Consider the following 18,671-nt stretch of genomic DNA (forward strand, 5'->3'; position numbering starts at 1 on the left):
AGGTATTGGGGTAACTCACAGAGAAGATGGTGTATGTTTGCAATGTTGTCTCTTTCCATTAAAATTGTTTCCATGGGATGTCAGGAATGAATGCGAGAAACCAGGAGCTCGATCCGCATTTTGTACTAAATCGCACGTGATTAGAGCATTATCCAAAGCCGTGAATAGAGTGACTCCACCCAGCTAGTGATGAGTAGAAATGGTGGCCACGGAGCAACTATGGGTGGGACCAACCCAGAGCCGTGGGGGTCTGAGGCCACTGGGCCCAGTCTACCTTGGAGAGGATATTCATACTGGTTTTTAACTCAGAAAGCTCTGAGCTCAGGACAAAGAAAAGAGTCCTTTATGGAACACTGTAGAACTTGATGTTTTTTTTTTTCCTGGAATATTTACCCTTTGTCTTTCCAAATGAGTAAAGAAAAATTCTAAAGACTGTTCATTGGATTTAATTTTGTTCTTTGGAAATCCAGTGATGAGTTTCTAGGGGAATGAAAGGTACAAGCCTGAAAGGGCTTTTCTCTTGTTAAGAAGTGTGATTAGAGGATTACCCAGGATGCTCTGTTCTGTGTTTTCCCTGTGGCTTTCATTACAGCTGCTCCCTCCTCAGCAGGCTCCATGATTATACGAATGTCTTAGCCTTTCAAGTGTTCCATTATTCATCTGTTACTCACTGGGCGCACCCACGGCCTGTTCAGCTGTGGAGCCAGCTTGCTCAGTGTGCTGGCTGTGCATTCGTTTTTGACTTGGGTTTTTTGTGTTTCTAGGAAAGATGAAATGGAAGATCACATTTATGTGGTGGCTCTCCTTGCTTGTGGACTGGGGTCTTATTCTTCATCACCCACATGTGTGAGCCCTCTGACTGTTCAACCCTGATTCCCTGGTTGCACTTGCTTGCAAATTGTAGGCACTGTCACGAAAGCAATCTTGCCTACTTGAAATACCTCATTTATGGTCATTGCTTTGTGGGCCATGGTCTCCCATCTTCCGAGTCTCATTGCCCCCAGCATCATCTACTTTTCCTGCTTAGTCATTCTGTCATACGCGGTTCAACAAAACCATCTCAGCATCTGTTTCCTATCATAAATGTTGCTTAGATAGAACTAAAAAAGATTATACAAAACTTTTGGCTGTGTGCCCTCAGTGATATGGATAAGGGGTAATGATTCAGTGACATGAAATGGATAAAAATGATAGACTCTTTTGACAAACAGCAGCTAATAACAACTTTCAAATGGTGAATTAATCATTTGGGCCACTTAATTGCCGTTTAGAAGAGTTCAGAAATTCGAATGCCTATGAGGGTAAGGGGACAGTATACTTGTGTGTGTGGGCAGGCTGGGGTGCATAAGACATCTACAGTTACACCATATCTTATTAAACTAAACTTTCATCTAAAGAAAACTGTACATTGACATGTAGTTGTAGGAAATAATACAGACCCAACTTAAGCACCCATCACCCAATTTCCCCAGAGGGTAATGTCTTCCAAAACTACCAGACAATGTCACAACCAGCACATTGACACTAACACAGTCAAGACACAGCATTTTCATCACCACAAGACCCCCTCGGGTGACCCCTGTCCTCCCCACGCCATCGCTAACCTGGGCAATCATTCCTCTTCACTAGTCTATTCCCCATCTCCATAATTCTGACATTTCAAGAATGATATAAAAATGGAATCATATGGTATGGTTAAAAAGAGAAAACAGGGGTGCCTGGCTGGCTCAGTCAGTAGAGCAAGTAACTCGATGTCAGGGTTGTGAGTTCGAGTCCCATAAGATTACTTTAAAAAAAGAGACAGAGAAAACAGGCCCAAAATGGAGTCACTTGGGATAAGTTCATGTCACCAAACCAAGACTTCACATCTAACCTAATTATGGTTTCAGCCTTTCCCAGGAGTGTAATCTTAACCAGTCAGTCTGGGATTACCTGGTCAGCACTAGTGAGGTCATCTGCCCGATGGACCCTTGGCCTTCCCCCAAAGGAAGGTGGCCTTGCCTAAAACAATCCACTCGTTGCTAGTAACTTTTTTGTCCTGCCCACTTCTGCCTGTACAAGTCTTCTGTTTTGTACCATGTGTGAAATGAGTCTCTGTCCTATCTGCTAGATGTGATGCTGCCCAATTCACGAATCATTGAATAAAGCCGATAAAATCTTTAAAATTTACTCAGGTGAATTGGTTTTTAATAGTAACCTTTTGGAATTGGATTTTTTCCCTCAGTAGAACTCCTTTGTAATCTGTTGCATAAATAAATGGTCAGTTTTGCTTGCTGAGTAGAATTCCATGGTACGGAGATACCAGAGTCTGTGACCATTCACCCACAGAAGGGCATCTGGGGTGTTTATAGATTTATGAATAAAGCTTCTCTGAACATTTGCATATAGGTTTTTGCGTGAACATAAGCCTCCGTTTCCGCGGAATAAATGTTCAAGGTGTCCTTGCTTGGTCATACAGTGACTGTGTGTTTAGCTCTGTAAAAACTTCCGCACTGTTTTCCAGAGTGACTGAGCAAATGCACACTCCCTCCAGGGTGCAGGAGTGATTCAGTGCCTCTGAATCTTCACCAGCATTTGGTGTTGTTGATATTTTTTATTTCAGCCATACCGTTAGGTCTGTAGTGATATCCCGCATGGTTTTAATTTGCACTTTCCTCACAGTTAATGGCATTAGGCATCTTCTCAGGGGCTTATCTGCCATCTTGTTTTCATCCTCAGGACATGTCTGCTCATATTCTAATTACACCATATTTTAAAACACAAGGCAGAGAAGTGCAGCAGGTCCTGGCTGGCAGAGAGCCTGCTATGGGGATGATTATCTCACAGAGACCAAAAGCCAGGGCGGCTTCTCCCGTGTAAGGATTTCACAATGTCCCAGGGCACTCACTTTCATAATCGCTGACACACACCCCAAGAGAAAAGTAGTTTTTGTTTGCCAGCAGCAGGTGGACTCTGAAACCTAGGGTCAGGATCCCTTGTAGCCAAGAAACAGAAGTATCTGCCCTGACCGGCATGTCCCCGTGTTCCCCTTGCTATAAATGGACAGGGAGGCACCTGGGAGCTGGAGGTGCAGAGGGATGTGGCGGGGAGGGCAGGAACCCCAGGTTCCCTCTCTTCCTCCTTGGTACTGGAAATTTCACTTCGATCCACAGTGGTTGCTCATGCAAGATTTCCCTGCTTTGGGCTCCAAATCTGTATTGTCAGCAAGCATCCAGGTCATTCTTAATCCTCTCCTAAATTTGGGAAACAGCTCCTTCTATTGTTCCTCTGTCACAGGGCGGATTCCCAGGGAGATGCGCGACCTGGCCTCCAGCAAGGGTGCGACTTCGTGACATTTAGTGCTCACCAGGGTCCTCTGGGTCTGCAGTTAGTGGCAGCCAGGAGCAAGTCTGTCAGCACTGCCTCCGAACATGTTCTAGTGAACTGGATGTACGTGTGTTCTTAGAGGTGCATGGCCTAATTGTTTTACAGAATCTCATTTTCTGCTTCCCACTTCCTTACCAGTTTACACACATTTTATGAGTACAAATTCTTTGCGGGGAGAGATATAACAGGCTTTGATCATACTAGAAATTGCAAGTTACCTAAGAAAGCAGTTCTAAAATAATTCATGTGAGATATTCCCAAATATCCCAATCAGGAATCCTTCTGGCCTGTACATTAGGAAAAGATTCTCAAAAGAAAGATGAATGGCTTCCTGAAGTCCTGCCTGGCCAAAAGTGCCAATAAAACCCGCTTCACCTAGATTAATGCTACACTATTGTCTATTTCAATCAGCTTTAATCATGTCCACACAGCAAAAATCTCATTAAAATTGTCGATGTCAATTACATGTCCAAATAATAATATTTTGGTATAATGAGTTAAACAGAATATGGTATTAAAATTAAGCCCGCCTGCTTCTTTTTAGTTTCACAATGTGGTAACTAGAAAATCTAGAACTGCGAATGTGATTTGTTCCCCTTCCCTGGATGTGGGGTGGCCCCTCCTCACACAGTTCTCTGCCAGAGGTCACCTCCACCTGACCCCTGGGTTCTCCTACCCTGTGGGATTTCTGTTCATAGCTCTGGTCTTACCCGACTTCATGTTTGTCATTTTTTTCTCTTTCCCTAAAGTGAAAATGCGGGAAAGGCAGGGACCGAGAGTAGGGTGTGGCCCCCATGACACGCCCAGCCAACAACTCTATCAGAGAAAACTCAGTTAAATTGCTGACCCAATGCTATATTTTGTAAACAGTTAATTAAATAGAGATTAGTTTTGAAATGCACATTTTTTTCTTCCTTTTTTCAAATCTCTGGATGGTTTCACAGGCCCTTGAGGGTTTATAACTCTGATCCAGGCCCTTGTGGCTAATGATATATTTCCACGTTAATGATCATTTTGCTGCTTGGGTTCTTTGTGCCTTATGAATATAAGCAACCTGACTCATGGTCAAGGATGGAAATCAGGTCTATATTTTAAAACTATATTTTTTGAACCTGAAAGGTGGCGGTGGGTGAGAACCTGGGGGTTTCTCTGCACCTTGGTGCAGCGTGTGCCAAAGAGAAACAATCCCAGCCCAGTGATGCCAATGTTCTCTTAAACTCAAAGGAGTCAAAGTTTTACTATGTCACATTGATTCTTTGGTTTCTTAGATGTAGCAAGCATTCTAAAAAGCAAAAAAACCAACCCCTAAAAAAAAAAAAATCCAAGAAACAAATGAGCAGCAGCGTAATAGAAACGTGAGTCAGTAATTCCAACTCAGCCCTCTGGGACGGCGCACACCAGGCATCCATGGAGGGCTGCATCCTGCACGTGGCACACGTTTCTGCCATGATCTTAGCTTCTTGTATCTTGAGGATGCCTGTTATAATGTCCATCATCGGCCACTAGCTGTTGTCATTCTGGACCTCACCCCACTCCCAAGAAAACATTGCTTAGCAATCAGCCGAGTGGACAATCCCAGCAGCGTTATTGTGATGTGAGCAGAAACCTGTCCATTCTAAAAACTTTGTTCCAGTTTTATTAAGGACATACAGTACAATGACTTGACTTACAGATATTGTGAAATGGTCACCACTGTCAATGTAGTGAGCATCCATCATCTGAAATAGATCCCCAGGAGAGCTCATCCCTTCAGAGCTGCTTCCCGTAACCCTGTGCATCACGCGGCCGTGGTGACTACGGTCCACGCGTACCTCACACCCTAGTTCCTGTCTCCTCACTGGAAGCTTGTACCTTTTGACCACTTTCCTCCAATCCCTTTCCCCTTCATCCCTGCCTCTGGGAACCACGAATCTGATCTCCTTTTCTATGACATTGGGTTTTTTCTTTCTTTCTTTTCTTTTTTTTTCAAGTTCCACATACAAATGAGATCATACAGTATTTGTCTCTTTCAGACTGACTTGTTTCACTTGGCATTGTGCTCTCCAGGTCCATTCATGTTGTTGCAAATGGCAGGATTTCCTTTTTATGGCTGAATAATATTCCACGTATGTATATACCACGCCTTCTTTATCCATTCCTTTAACGATGGGCATGAATGTTGCTCCCATATCCTCACTACTGTAAATAATGCCGCAATGAACATGAGGGTCCAGGTGTTGCGTCCATGTAGCATTTTCCAAACCTTTCCACTTTAATTGGGGTTTTGACTCTCCTGTGCAGTGTTGCTCTTTCACGCACACTGTGGATATGAACTCACCCTCTAAATCCCAGAGCACATCTAAGAACCGTGAGTCTTTGCAGAATGTGAAATTCAAATCCATCTTGGGAAGGTGCCCCTAACTTTTATTTCACAACTACCCATTTCGTGTGGTTCTGATTTCTCTCTCTTTTCCAAATATCTTTGATAAACTTATGCATGTCTTCATAGCTGGCCATCCGCGACATTTTGATAACAGGCATGGAGTGACCTAAGGAAGAAACGAATACTTTGTTCTGTCACAGCCTGGCACACCTTCCGTGGAGGGCCAGATGGTAAACGTGTGCGGTTTGCAAACTTCTGTCGCAGCTCCTCAGTCTGCCATGGGAACAGGAAAGCAGCCACAGGCCATCTGTAAATGGGGGAGCATGGCTGTGTTCCAATAAAACTTTATTTTGGACATGTGCTGCAGACACAATTTGAATTTCAGTTAACTTTCACATGTCACTAAATAATGGTCTCCTTTTCTCCCCCCATTTTACATTTAAAAATGTAAAAAATATTCTTAGCTCGCAGGCTGCCTAAAAGTGGGTTGTGGGCCATAATTTGCTGCCTCTTGCTATAAATTGTCAATGATTATGACCAATAATTATCACGAATAGTTTTGGTGCTGTTAACAGTTACCAAGTGCTCACAGTAACTAAATGACTTTTTAAAAGGGATTCCGGGTGCCTGGGTGGCTTAGTCGGCTGGCTGGGCCTCGGACTCTTGATTTCGGCTCAGGTCATGATCTTGGGGTCGTGGCATCAAGCCTCATGTCAGGCTCCCCGCTCAGTGGGAGGGGGGCCTCAACTCAGAAAACTTCCTCTTAACAAAGCCAAATGGAAAAATGGAAATTGGGTTTAAAAATCTATTTCCGCCTGTTCCAATTCTATCCGTCTGCCGCCTGCTTCCCTGTTTTGCTTCCACCAGCAGCCCTAGATCCGGCACCTCACGTGAACGCACAGAACGATCGGACACCCTTTCCTCTTCTGTGTCCCTCACAGTGCAGCGAGCTCACTCTTTCTCTGCACCAGTCCAGCTAGACACCCCCCTTGAGCCCACCTCCCCCCCCAGCAGGCAGATGCTGCTGGCCGAAGGAAGCATCTGTGCAGAACCCCTGATTTAATCCCGAACCCCCGTGGGCTGCGTGTCCATTTCCTCTTCTTCCTCTTGCTGTCAGGTGTCCAGGTAACTGATGTGTAGCCGATAAAAGGTGAATTCTGAAACCTCCTGCACCTCTATTCCTACGTCTGTGAAATGGGGGTAACTGGGGGGTTAGCTGAGAAACCCTCATAGGCGCCCCAAGGAAGGGTGAGGAGTGTCAGCCCCTTCTCCTGACTCTGCTCACAGCTTTCAGCCTGAACCTGAGGGTACAAGACGTAACTCATCTCAAACAATAGAAAGCAAATACTCTTTTCTTTTCTTTCTGGTCACACCTCAAACGCCACGGCTGCTCTCCGCTCAGGACAAATCCCGTTTTCCCTCATGCAACTTATTTTCTCCCTTAATGCAACTCATTTTTCTAACAAGACTCTCAGTTTACAGATTTAGAGTTGAGAGATCTATAGTTTGTCAGTCTGGCACATTTTAGGAGAACTAAATGTGTAATAAATTCGTTTTGAAAGAAACAAATCTGGAAGAACTGTTTTGTACCAATGTTAACAATTCAATGGGGAAAGAAAAGTTTAGACAAATAAAAGGTGGGAGAGTTCCAGAAACTGTGGTCATTATTTAAAATAAGTTCCTTATTTCTGGCATTATTACTAATACAGAAGTTTATCTTGATGAGCTTAGAAGAACGAATCCACTTTGTGTGTACTCCCTCAGGCAGAAGTTTTCAATATTGTGACCGGTGACTTGAAATGGATTAAACTATGATTCTGATCATTTGCAGTGAAGTATGTGACAGCTTTTTTCAAAGAGAATGAGGGCTTCTGTGTCATTCTGAATCCTCCCTCTGGGATATCTAGTTCTGAAGGAGATGCTTGTGCTGGAGTGAGACCCAGAAAACAAAACATCTAGGAACTTCCTCCTCGGAGAAAATGGTTTCTGATGGAAAGTGAAATACAAAGAGGGTTCTGGGGGTATTGGTGGAGGGCGGATTCTGCATTTTCTGTCATTTTCATCAGTGCTGAAGCCTTGACCCCGCTCTGATGCCGAAGAAGGTGCCTGCTGGCTACTCAGACGTGTTCTCCTGGGAACTGTAGGGTCTTCAGTCCAGGGTAGCATCCATAGTTAACTCAAGTTAACCAAACTCTCAAGAGACTGATGTATAAACCAAAATGCCAGTTTATTACTTTCCAACGAGTGAAGCACAGAAGCTCAGTTCTTCTCTTCAACACATCCTCTCTTCAATACTAGAAGCCAGTCATTCTTAGGAGACTGCTTTGGGTGGAAAACAGGTGTGCGTAAGATGCTTGGATGGCATCTTGCCAGGCGGCAGCCTTAGGACACGGCTCTGAATCAGAAACTGAGCTGTCCTGCGGTGGCTGACGCATCCATCACTCCCGTACGAGGGCCTCCAGCGCCGGCCGGCAAGACAGCTTCACCCCGCACATGGTTGGGACACTGGCAAGTCCTGACTCTGCGGGCCAGTGGTCTACAGTACTCGTACATGCTTCTCTTTGACAAATACTGACTCTTCAGACAAGACACAACGAACTCATTGTGATCTCAGCTTCCCTGAGCGACAAGCACCTTTGAGTCCAAGCCATCTGCTCCTCCTCCATGGGATTTAGGCGGCTTGATCACAGCTGGACATTCCCAAACCCCTCCAGCTAGACAGTGACAGCTGATGCTTTCCAGTGGTTGAAATGCCACTTTTAGAAGGAGAACCCATTTCTAAGTTGTGTGGAAAATTGATCTTATTGAGCTGTATCTTCACTTGTATTTTGGAAGCCGGCTCTTGTCAGGGAATTTGTCAGTTTATTCTTGCTATACAATTGGGTTTTTTGCAGTTTTGTTTTGGGGACATAATATTATCAGTTTAAAAATAAATCCTCAGAGGGAACCTCTGTACTGGGGCTAAACTAGGGAGGGGACAAAAGTGGGAGCTGGAGAGAGAGGAAACCAGAATGTGTGTACCTGGCCGTCGGCAAACTTAGGTAAAGTAGGTCACACACAATTGGAAACGTTTTTGTTCCAACCCACAGAACGTCCATGCGTGTTAGACTTAAGCTGATGCCCGGGGCTGTTCAGCCAGGGTGAAGCCGTGGAGGGTTCCTGTGGTCCCTGAAATCCTGGATCCCCACTAGTGTCCATCCTCGTTCTCTCCGTCAGCATCAGCAGGGCACAGCTTACTTTCTAATGCACAGGAATTTTTATTTCAAGTACGCCTCCTGTAGGTGGCAAGATGCTAGATTTTTTTATTTTATAAATACTGGCCATGGCCCTTCCCTCCTCCCTCCCTTCCGTCTTTAACAGGGGAGCTCTGCTGATTTGCACCGGTTGACATAATGTATGGTCTGCGTCCATCGTGGCTCCATCCCTGCCACTGATTCATTGGTTGCTTTCTGCCCGTGGCTCCTTGGGCACCGTGTGAGCCAGTCACATGGCTCTCACTGAACTGCTGGTAACTTTCTCCAAGAAGTTCGAGGTAAAGAAATGCAAAACTCCGTGCCACATTCCTCAAGGACCCACATGCACTGCTGGAAACCCTTTCTGTTGACCCACCTCCCTTTACTTAGACTAGGGGAGGTCAGAAAAGCGTTGGCCCAGAGGAGAAGCACCGTTCAGACCAGCGGTGCCCATTGCCTTTGCCTTTCATGCAGCAGGTGCCACTCCCAGAATGGGGGGCTCCCCACTCTGGGCCCACAATTCTCGGGGCCCCAGGGACACAGCTTGGCAAGGCTGGGCAGCTTTGGGAGCCAGAAGAAATAGAAAATGTCTCATCTTGCACCTGATCACTCTACTTTGACTCAGTCCCCCATCCTGCCGTTTGACCTTCAGTGGCATTACTCTGAAGTGGATTCTAAAACGAGTGCTCCGTGGCGGGCGGTGTCAGGTGGGGATGGGCACGGCACTGCTTCTGGATCTGTCCCTCACCCTGCTCCCTGCTCTCGCTGCTCAGATGCATCCAGAATGCATCTTGAATGCATCCAGAGTGCCTTGCCTCCAAAATCAGCTCGGAAGCGGCATGTTTTTCTTCCAAATTCCATCGAAAACTCGTAGAACATAGACTGGTTTTTGATAAGAACAGCTCACAATGTGCTTGAAGGCAAGATTCCCCTTCATCGAGATTGTTCCAAGCGCACCTGGAAAGGGAAGCACTGTTATGCTTTGTTAATTAATTATTAAATTCAGGCAGCGCACTTGAATTTAATAGCCATAAATTTCAAGTAATTAAATACCTCCCCAAAACAGACAATGATGCTTCAAAATAATTAATTTTATAATTTTTGTCTCCACGAAATTGACTGCTTGACAGCTGTTTTGATGTCATGTGAATTTTGTCACCATTGAACAAAAATAGCATTCCTTTGTCAATGTCAGTTAATACCACCCTCTAAGAGAAAATCTTGAGGCCAGCACATGACAATTTAATGACGGTTGGGACAGTTTGCTATATCTGCAACACTCCTATAAAATATGAAGCCACACTGGCAGGATTCCTTAGAGAACAGAGTCTGAAGGGAGATTTGCAGGCAGGATCTTTGAGGTGCCCTCTTGGGAGCCAGTCACCTCGTGAGGGCGTTAGGGCAGCAGGACTGGCAGGGCAGAGTCGGCTGTGACTGGTTGCAGCAGCAGCCTCCGTGGGCTCGGGTCTGAGCAGACGTGGCTTTTCTGAGAGGTAAAGGGTCCGGGCCTTGCACCGTTCAGGGAGGGCCGGGTGAGGCAGTGTCCTTTGCTGAGGGCAGTTCCCGAGGAGAGACCCATCTGGGCGCTGTCGGCAAAGGTACTCCCAGCAGCTGGGGGTGAAGGCCAGGTGGGGAGGGAGATCCAGGAGGTACACCAGCATCCTCAATGCAGTTGTTTTATTTTTATTTATTATTATTTGGGGGGGGCAGAGGGAGAGAGAGAATCTTAGGCAGGCTCCATGCCCAGAGCAAGCCCCACACGGAGCTTGATCTTACGACCCTGAGATCATGACTGAGCCGAAATCAAGAGTCAGACACTTAACGGGTTGAGCCATCCAGGCACCCCATCACCAAAGCAGTTATTAAATTGCGTATTGTCTCTTCTTCTCAAATATGGATCCTAACAAAGGAAAGGGAAAGCGGGTAGTGCCCTGAGACCAGGAGGTCCACGCGGGGTTCCACTGTCTTGCCGGTAAGCACTTGGGAAACGTTTGTCATAACCACCAGATTTCCATGACCCCCACTCCCTGACGGAGGACTTCTGAATTGCATCTGATGCTTACATTGATTCACCCCAACAGGTCCTCTTCCACATTTTCAAAACGCCAGTCTTATGTGTGGTCCTGCTGAGTCCAGATTAAGCAACTACGATTTTAGCAGGGTATTGCAGTCTCTCTCTGATGTGCTCTGGGAGAGACTTGAGCGCACGTCTGTCTCTAGGCAAGATACTTTCGACAGACCGAATTACATCTCCTCGAAATAGCGTCTGCAAGGGAGGGAGCGAGTGGCGCTCGCGTTGGTGATGTGGAACTTCTGCAAAGTGCATTGCTACGATCTCACAGGAAAGTGGGTCTTAGCAGGTATTTAATTACTTTTTAAATGCTTTTGGGGATTTTCTGGTTCTCAGTTTTTTGAAGGAAAAAGTTTTTAAATTTCATCTTTACTGAGGAACAAATGACAAAATTGTAATATTTAAAGTGTACGTCGTGGTGATCTGGTCTATGTGCGGTGAAAGGATTCGCTCTGTCTAGTTAAACATATGCATCACCCCACATCTTTATTTCTTTTTTGTGTGTGAGCACATTTAAGTCCTACTACAGTATATTTCAAGTGCGCAATGCAGTATTAGCAACTATAGTCACTGTGTCATGCCTTAGGTTCTCAAACCTTATTCATCTTATAGCTGAAGTTTGTATGCTTTTACCCAAGTCTCCCTATTTCCCCCACCGCCGCCAGCCCCAGACAACCACCATTCTACTCTCTGCTTCTGCAAGTTTGAGCTTTTTGTTTTTTGGTTTCTTTTAGATTCCACGTATAAGTGACACCAGACAGTATTTATCTTTCTCTGTCTGACTTATTTCATAATGCTGTCAAGGCCCATCTATGCTGCTGCAAACGGCAGGACTTCCTTTCTCATGGCTGAGTAATATTCCATTATAAACGTGTACCACACGTTCTTTATCCATTCATCAGTTGATGGACACTCTACTTTCCTGTCCTGGCTACTGTGAATAATCCTGCAATGAACATGGGGTGTAGACATCTCTTGGAGATACTGTTTCATTTCCTTTGGATATATTCCCAGGAACAGAATTACTGGATCATATGGTGGTTATATTTTTAGTTTTTTGAGGAACTTCCATACGTTTCCCACAGCGGCTGCACCGGTTTGCATTCCCACCAACAGTGCACGAGGGTTTTCTCCACATCCTTGCCAACACTTATTTCTTATCTTTTGGTTAATGGCCATTCTGACAGGTGTGAGGGGACATCTCATTGTGGTTTTGATCTGCGTGTCCCTGATGCTGAGTGACGGTGAGCACCTTTTCACGTACCTGTTGACCATCTGCATGTCTTACTTGGAAAAATGTTTATTCAGGTCCTCTGCTCATTTTTTAATTGGATTTTTTTCCCTACTTGGTTGTATGAGTTCCTTACATATTTTGTATGTTAACTCTTATATGATTGGCGACTATTTTCCCCCATTCCACAGGCTACCTTTTCATTTTACTGATGGTTTTCCTTGCTGTGCAGGAGCTCTGTAGTTTGCTTTAGTCCCGCTTTTAATTAATTAATTTATTCATTATTTTTACATTTTTTTTAGAGAGGGAGGGGGAGGAGTAGAGGGAGAGGGAACAAGAGAATCTTAAGCAGACTCCACGCCTAAGCATAGAGCCCAACGAGGGGCTCAATCTCAAGACCCTGAGATCATGACCTGAGCCAAAATCAAGAGTTGGACACTTAACCGACTTAGCCACCCAGGCACCCCACTATAGTCCTACTTTTTAAAAAATTTTGCTTTGCTTTTGGTGTCATGAAGAAAAAAATCTTAAATAAGAGCAAAACAGATTCAGTTCAAAAAGTGAATTGCTACTAATATTTGTCTTCTCTCTTTATGTCAACAGCAAAAACATATTGATCTTTAAACACTTTAATGTGCTGAACAAATCCTATAAAACAACATAATTTAATCAATGCCTCTAATGTCTTTTTTAATGATCATCATTTATATTACTTTGCACATAAGGAATAACTTTAATCCTAAATTCTTGAAATATGCAAGCCAGTTGCTCAATAAAAGAACATTTTACAAGAAGCTATACATTTCTTTTAAGATTTTTTTTTTATGTGACAGAGAGACAGACAGCGAGAAAGGGAACACAGCAGGGGAGTGGGAGAGGAAGAAGCAGGCTCCCAGCCAAGGAGCCCGATGTGGGACTCGATCCTGGAACGCCGGGATCACGCCCTGAGCCGAAGGCAGACGCTTAACGACTGCGCCACCCAGGCGCCCCAAGAAGCTATACATTTCTTAATTTTTTCCTAATGCTTAGCTGAAATGGTGTCAGTAAACAATGTATTTTCTCTAAATGTGCATGCCCCATTGAAAACTTATTGAAGAACTTTCTAGAGGCTGGCACCTGTTACCCCAGACAGCATGGATCCAAACGTTTTGTGTCCCATGTCCCAGGACCCCCATCACCTCTCTTGTTGCCTCACATCCTTGGCAGTCCGATGTCAGCACCTTGGCTGGGCTTGCCTCTGGGGGAAATTCCTACAGCAACCTTGTAAATTAAAAAAATAATAGTGAGTCAAAGGCTCTATCTATGAGACTAGGGGAATCATGGAGGAGTGGGAGCTGAACCCTCAGGCAGGGGGGTGCTCCGGGTTCACTCTGAGGCTCTGGTGTTGCTCTGAGGACAAGGTCACCATCATTTCTCTAAAGCAGGGTGGCTACCTGCCCACCTCGGGGGGCTGAGTGGTAAGTAAGTGGATGGGCCTGGAAGGGCCTGGGCATACGGAGAGCTCACGACCATCCTGTAAGGTCATTGTTTCTCAGCCCACGCAGCTCCTGCCAAGCTGGAGGGTTGGAGCTACTGATTTTTCTGGAGAAGCCAGGATCTAGACACTTTTAATGTGAGCATTCTCAAATTTTATATATTAGAACTATTTACATTTTCTTTGAAAGTACAGTGTGGGCCAAAAAAAAAAAATAGGTGTGAGGCCATGCGTGGGCCACAGGCGTCCACGTGCACGCTCTTCGTAGCCGCTTGATGGCGCTGTGGATGATGTGGCACAGAAGGGAGGGGCCCTGCCTGGGAGGCACCACCTGCCTGCTCTGTCAGCAGGACGTGGGACAGGCATCTAACCCTGGCCCCCGGGAACCCATGACATAGAGAGGACTAGAGCCACGCTGCTATCCAGACTCCTCACAGATTATATTTCTTTATGTGATTTCAGACAAACACGTGTGATGCATGCATGGAGTGGTTCATACAACACGATGCTGTGAAAACGCGCAGAAGGTCCTGCAGGGCCGCACAGAGACTCTGCAGCGGGACAGGCAGCTCCACCCACGGCACCAACATCCGCTCGCCAGGCGGGTCCCCTGAATCTACCATCCGTTTCCTTGTGCTTCCACGGGCATTGGAGGCTCCCGCTATGGGGTCCCACAGGGACGGAAGAAAGCCAGCAAGCCTGTGGATGGCCTTCTGTTTATATGTGCATAAAAAGGGAAAGATTTTCCTCAGCTTTCCCCATCTGCTCTGCTGATGAGGACCTTCACAAATGGGGAACCTCAGAAATGGGGACCTCTCTTCCTAAGTAGGAACCAGGGACCTGAGAGGGCCTGCCCAGCGGCCACACTTCCCAAAACCGGGCCTGTGGCTGCATTGTGCACAGAAGACCAGAAGGTAGAAACCAAGACTAACGGAGGAAACTAATGCTCATCTCCTTGCACCCAGCAAAATCTACACTTTCTCAGCATTTCCATGAACTGGAAACCTAATTATTCTAAGGATAACATATTACAGTGATGGCACAAAAATCTGGAGTGGGTCATGGCTGTCTTATAGCCTTACCCCCCCACAGAAACATGCTCACTTGTCAAGCACACGACGTGATCTTCCCTCCTATCCGGAAGCGCGGCCGCACGTCAGCCCCACCGAAGCTCTGATTGCATCGTCTGTGGGGTGCTGAGTCGGTGGAAGATTTCCCCGGGTGAGAGTCACATAGCTGGCCTGTAGGAAATGAGCACATTCATACTTAATTGCCACATAAATGCCTTCAATTCTTTACTCCAGAATTACAGAGCAAAAATCTTCCTGTAGGACTAACTCTTTTCATGCCGCCTTGCTGTGAAGACTCGTGTTACATGCACTTGGGGAGCCTCCTGTTATGAAGGGCACCAGCCACAAGCTAATGCCTGGGCCTGGCTCTGGGGCCCTATCCCATTGGCTGCGTCATCCACTGGAAGGGCCACAACGAGGCAGAAAACTCACCTTCGTGTCGCCAAGCAAACTGGTAGCAGACAGATCCCTGTGTCCTGTTAGAGAAATCCATTTTAAAAGACTGGTAAGTTTAAATAGCCAAGGCATTAAAAATAATTAAAAATTCTTATTTTCTTCACCCCTTTACAATATTTCAGTCAGTACAACTATTGATTTTCTGCAAGTCTGTGATTACACTGCTATGCACCATTAGCTGACACGGGCATTATGCAAATGGCATTTTTGTTGCTGGAGCAGGTTTCAAAAGCCAGGCACATAGATTATACCAGAGCATTTTAATAGATACTTTAAATGGGGTTGCAAACAGAATTAAAACCATTTTCAAAGCCAAGAGCAAATCAATGTATAATGTGGTCCAGATAGTTCTCAGATACAGGCTTCCAAGGACTATGGGCCTCATATTCCTGCAGCGAGAGAATATAAATTATACACTTTTTATGGGAAGATTTGAAAGTCAGTTAATAGAATTAAAGAAAGACCAACAGATACAACGAGAGTGGACGATTTCAAGAACTGGTTCAAAAGATTATGGCCTGGTTTCTTCTGATTCTGCGGCTCTTCAAAACAGATCCTTTTGAGGTAAGTTTCTTATTACAGTATTTTCTTACTTAATTTTATTTTTGATGGAAGAAAATGTTTCAACAATTTATTCTCTAGATTTTAATTTGAACACGTGGATGGCTTTTCCTACTACAATCACTGGAACCGCTGTGTAACCCCCCCAAAGACGGGTTTGGGGAGCTTCTGTGTCACCTTTCCATCGACAAACTCCAAGACGTGTGAATTTGGATTTGGTTTTTCAAGTGTCAAAGAGTGGTTTCTTGGTTTGTTGTTGCTGTTGTTGTTAAGTTAGGAATATTATGAGAAATCATCCTCTTTTGGAGGGGTATGAATTACTAGAAGCTGCATTGTTATTTTGCCTCAGTTTCAAGGGGACACAAGAGCAGGCATGCCCGGGCTCCGGCCACCACTCTCCTGCCTGGAGGAGCAGGTGCTCATCTGTCACCCCAGCCTCTGGGGCTGCCCCTCCATCCTTGGCTGCCGTATGATGCAGACTGTCTCCTGAGCAGTGCCCGGCAGTCATCTGCCTTGTCATTAACAGACTGCCAAGAAGATACTTCAGGAAAATATAACTGATTTCCCCCCAGAATGTTCATATTAAAATAATACTAGTCTATAAAGTGTATAGACTCCCATTTTTGTGAATAATGGCATTTTCCTAGCTTTTATTCCATAATGAAGAGGAAAGCTGGTTTTCTCAGGCTGAGGAATGCCGTGGTGACAGTTTAAGGAATGTCTGATTGTCTGAGTGTAAGAATGAAATAGAGAAACACCCGAGAGGTGTGTGCTTAAGGATTGGAGGTCAGACTGAACTTTTAGGACAACCATCCCAAATACCCAACAGCACCAGCTTTTCATTGACTTTTTTTTTTCAATTTAGTCCACCTGGTTGCTGTTGTGATTTTTGTGGCGTGTGGGGGAAACATTTTTCCAGACAGGGTGTATGGTGGCCCTGGTGGTGTAGACGCCGCTGTGTAGATGCCTGGCGCCCTTCAGAGCAGCTGTGAGCGAGGGCGCTCTTCCTGCTCCATCCTCAGGACCGCGGGCAGAGTCTTTCCCTCCGTACATTCACTGCAGTCTGGGAATTCCTGCACAAATGAATCAGTTTAACTGCTCTTGTCCGCTTGTCCCCAGCGTTAGCTCACCACGTCACTCCATTTTTGCCGAGCACATCTGAACATCTCAAAGGACACTCATTTAAAAAAAAAATCAACCAACAGTGTAAAGTATAATTTACATAAACAAAACACATCCCTTTTCCACAAATGTGCAGAGAGAACACTGCATCCCCAAGATGTTTTCTGTGGCCTGCAGTCCATCTGTCTCCACGCGCCCTTGCTGGCACCAGAGAGCCGCTAATCTGGTCTCCATGACTACGGAGCAGCTTCCCATGTGTCCCCGAACCCTGTGGAAGTGGACTCCTGTGGCACACGTGTGCTGTGGCTGGCGCAGTGTTTCTGAGATCTATCCGTGTCGCTGCGTGTCAGCAGCTGATCGAGTTTATTGCTGAGTAGTTTCATTATATGAATGTACCACCCTTGGTTTTCCCATTTCCTTGTTGGTGGACATTCAGCTGTTTCCTGACTCTGGTGCTTTCCTGCTCGTTGTTTGGAAAATGCTGGTGTCGAGGAATATTATGAGTGTTACAGAATCACACACACACTCAGAAGCCACAACAGCCTGTGACAGGGCTCCCAGGGAAGCAACCGGGAAAGACGTTTCACCAGTATTTCAGTCAATAGTCACATACAACAAGGGTGTCTGCAACAATTTTTGTAGTGATTGGCAATCTACACAGACATTTTATGCAGAAAAGTAGATACTCATGACAAAATCTCAAAGGTATATAGCTTATCAATTTATTTAGTCATTTTCTCTGAAGAATTAAAAATTTGTTTCCACATAGGCTTCAAAAATACATAGATGGTGTATATTAAAACATATACTAAGTAATGTAGACAATTTTGAAAATATAAAATCAAACCAAGCAAAAGGAAAATGCAAATATGTCAACAGTAAAGGCCAACATAATTACTGGGATTGAGCTTAGAGTTTGTGTTCTGGTAAGAATTCACACTAGAAGCATTATAAGCCATGCTGTTCTCCTTACTAAGTGACAAAAAAACGTGTAATTTCCCTCAGTAGAGATGAAATTATTGCCATAAATAAATTCTAAAATTCATGTGAAAAAAATAAAATAAAATAAAATAAAATAAAATAAAATAAAATGTATGTGAAGAGACAACCAGTCAGGTGACAAATAAATTTTAAAAGTTTAACCAGCCAACTGGTTGGCTTTTATGACTAAAGTAACCCAACTGTTGTATGAATGAGCTCCCCTTGGTATCTGTGTGCCTGATGGGGACACAGACTCCAGGCTCAGAGGCTTGGAACAGGGGGGTTTGGGGGGCACTCAGGCCATTGTACACTGAGGCATATGTGGAGACCAGTAAAATGCGGTGTAGAATTTCCCAGTGAAAACCTCGTTCTTACACGACCCAGAAAGAAATTGGATTTAAGATGGCACACAAAGGGCAAGAGTGAGAGGGTATTGTAAGGTCAAAACTGCGTGGATTTTTAATTCTTAACTTTTCTTTGTGAATTTTAACTAGAACTCTGTTTGCTTTCTTGGGGACCACAAGGTTTTTATGGGTACACGGCAGCAAAAGTGCTGAGGTGGCAGGAGGTTTGGCGGTGGCTCTCTTCCCATCCGCAGGCCAAGAGCTTGGCGCAGAGGCACATGCTCACTTCACTACTATTTCCCCACTGTTTACAAAAAACGCTTCCTGAGGTTAAGAATGTAGAAAAATGAGAATTTAACTTTCTATTTGTTTTTATTTTTCACTTCAGACCAGTGGAAAC

At 45.0% G+C, this 18,671-nt stretch overlaps 1 long non-coding RNA gene across 2 annotated transcripts in view; it reads right to left on the minus strand.

Moving 5' to 3' along the window:
- Positions 1 to 1,095: 1,095 nt before the first annotated feature.
- LOC109489696 overlaps positions 1,096 to 18,671 on the minus strand; it is a 43,480-nt gene continuing 25,904 nt past the window's right edge. Inside the window, exons 3-6 of one of the 2 annotated variants that reach the window (XR_004621690.1) lie at positions 15,240 to 15,283; positions 14,842 to 14,978; positions 13,442 to 13,523; positions 1,096 to 9,918 (exon numbers count right to left, since the gene is read on the minus strand). This is a non-coding gene — a long non-coding RNA (uncharacterized LOC109489696). Of the gene's footprint in view, positions 9,919 to 13,379; positions 13,524 to 14,841; positions 14,979 to 15,239; positions 15,284 to 18,671 lie in introns of both variants that reach the window. The other variant, XR_004621689.1, reaches the window with a different exon arrangement.

The sequence above is a fragment of the Ailuropoda melanoleuca genome, chromosome 17 (genome assembly GCF_002007445.2).
Source record: "Ailuropoda melanoleuca isolate Jingjing chromosome 17, ASM200744v2, whole genome shotgun sequence".
Taxonomy (NCBI): Eukaryota; Metazoa; Chordata; class Mammalia; order Carnivora; family Ursidae; genus Ailuropoda; species Ailuropoda melanoleuca.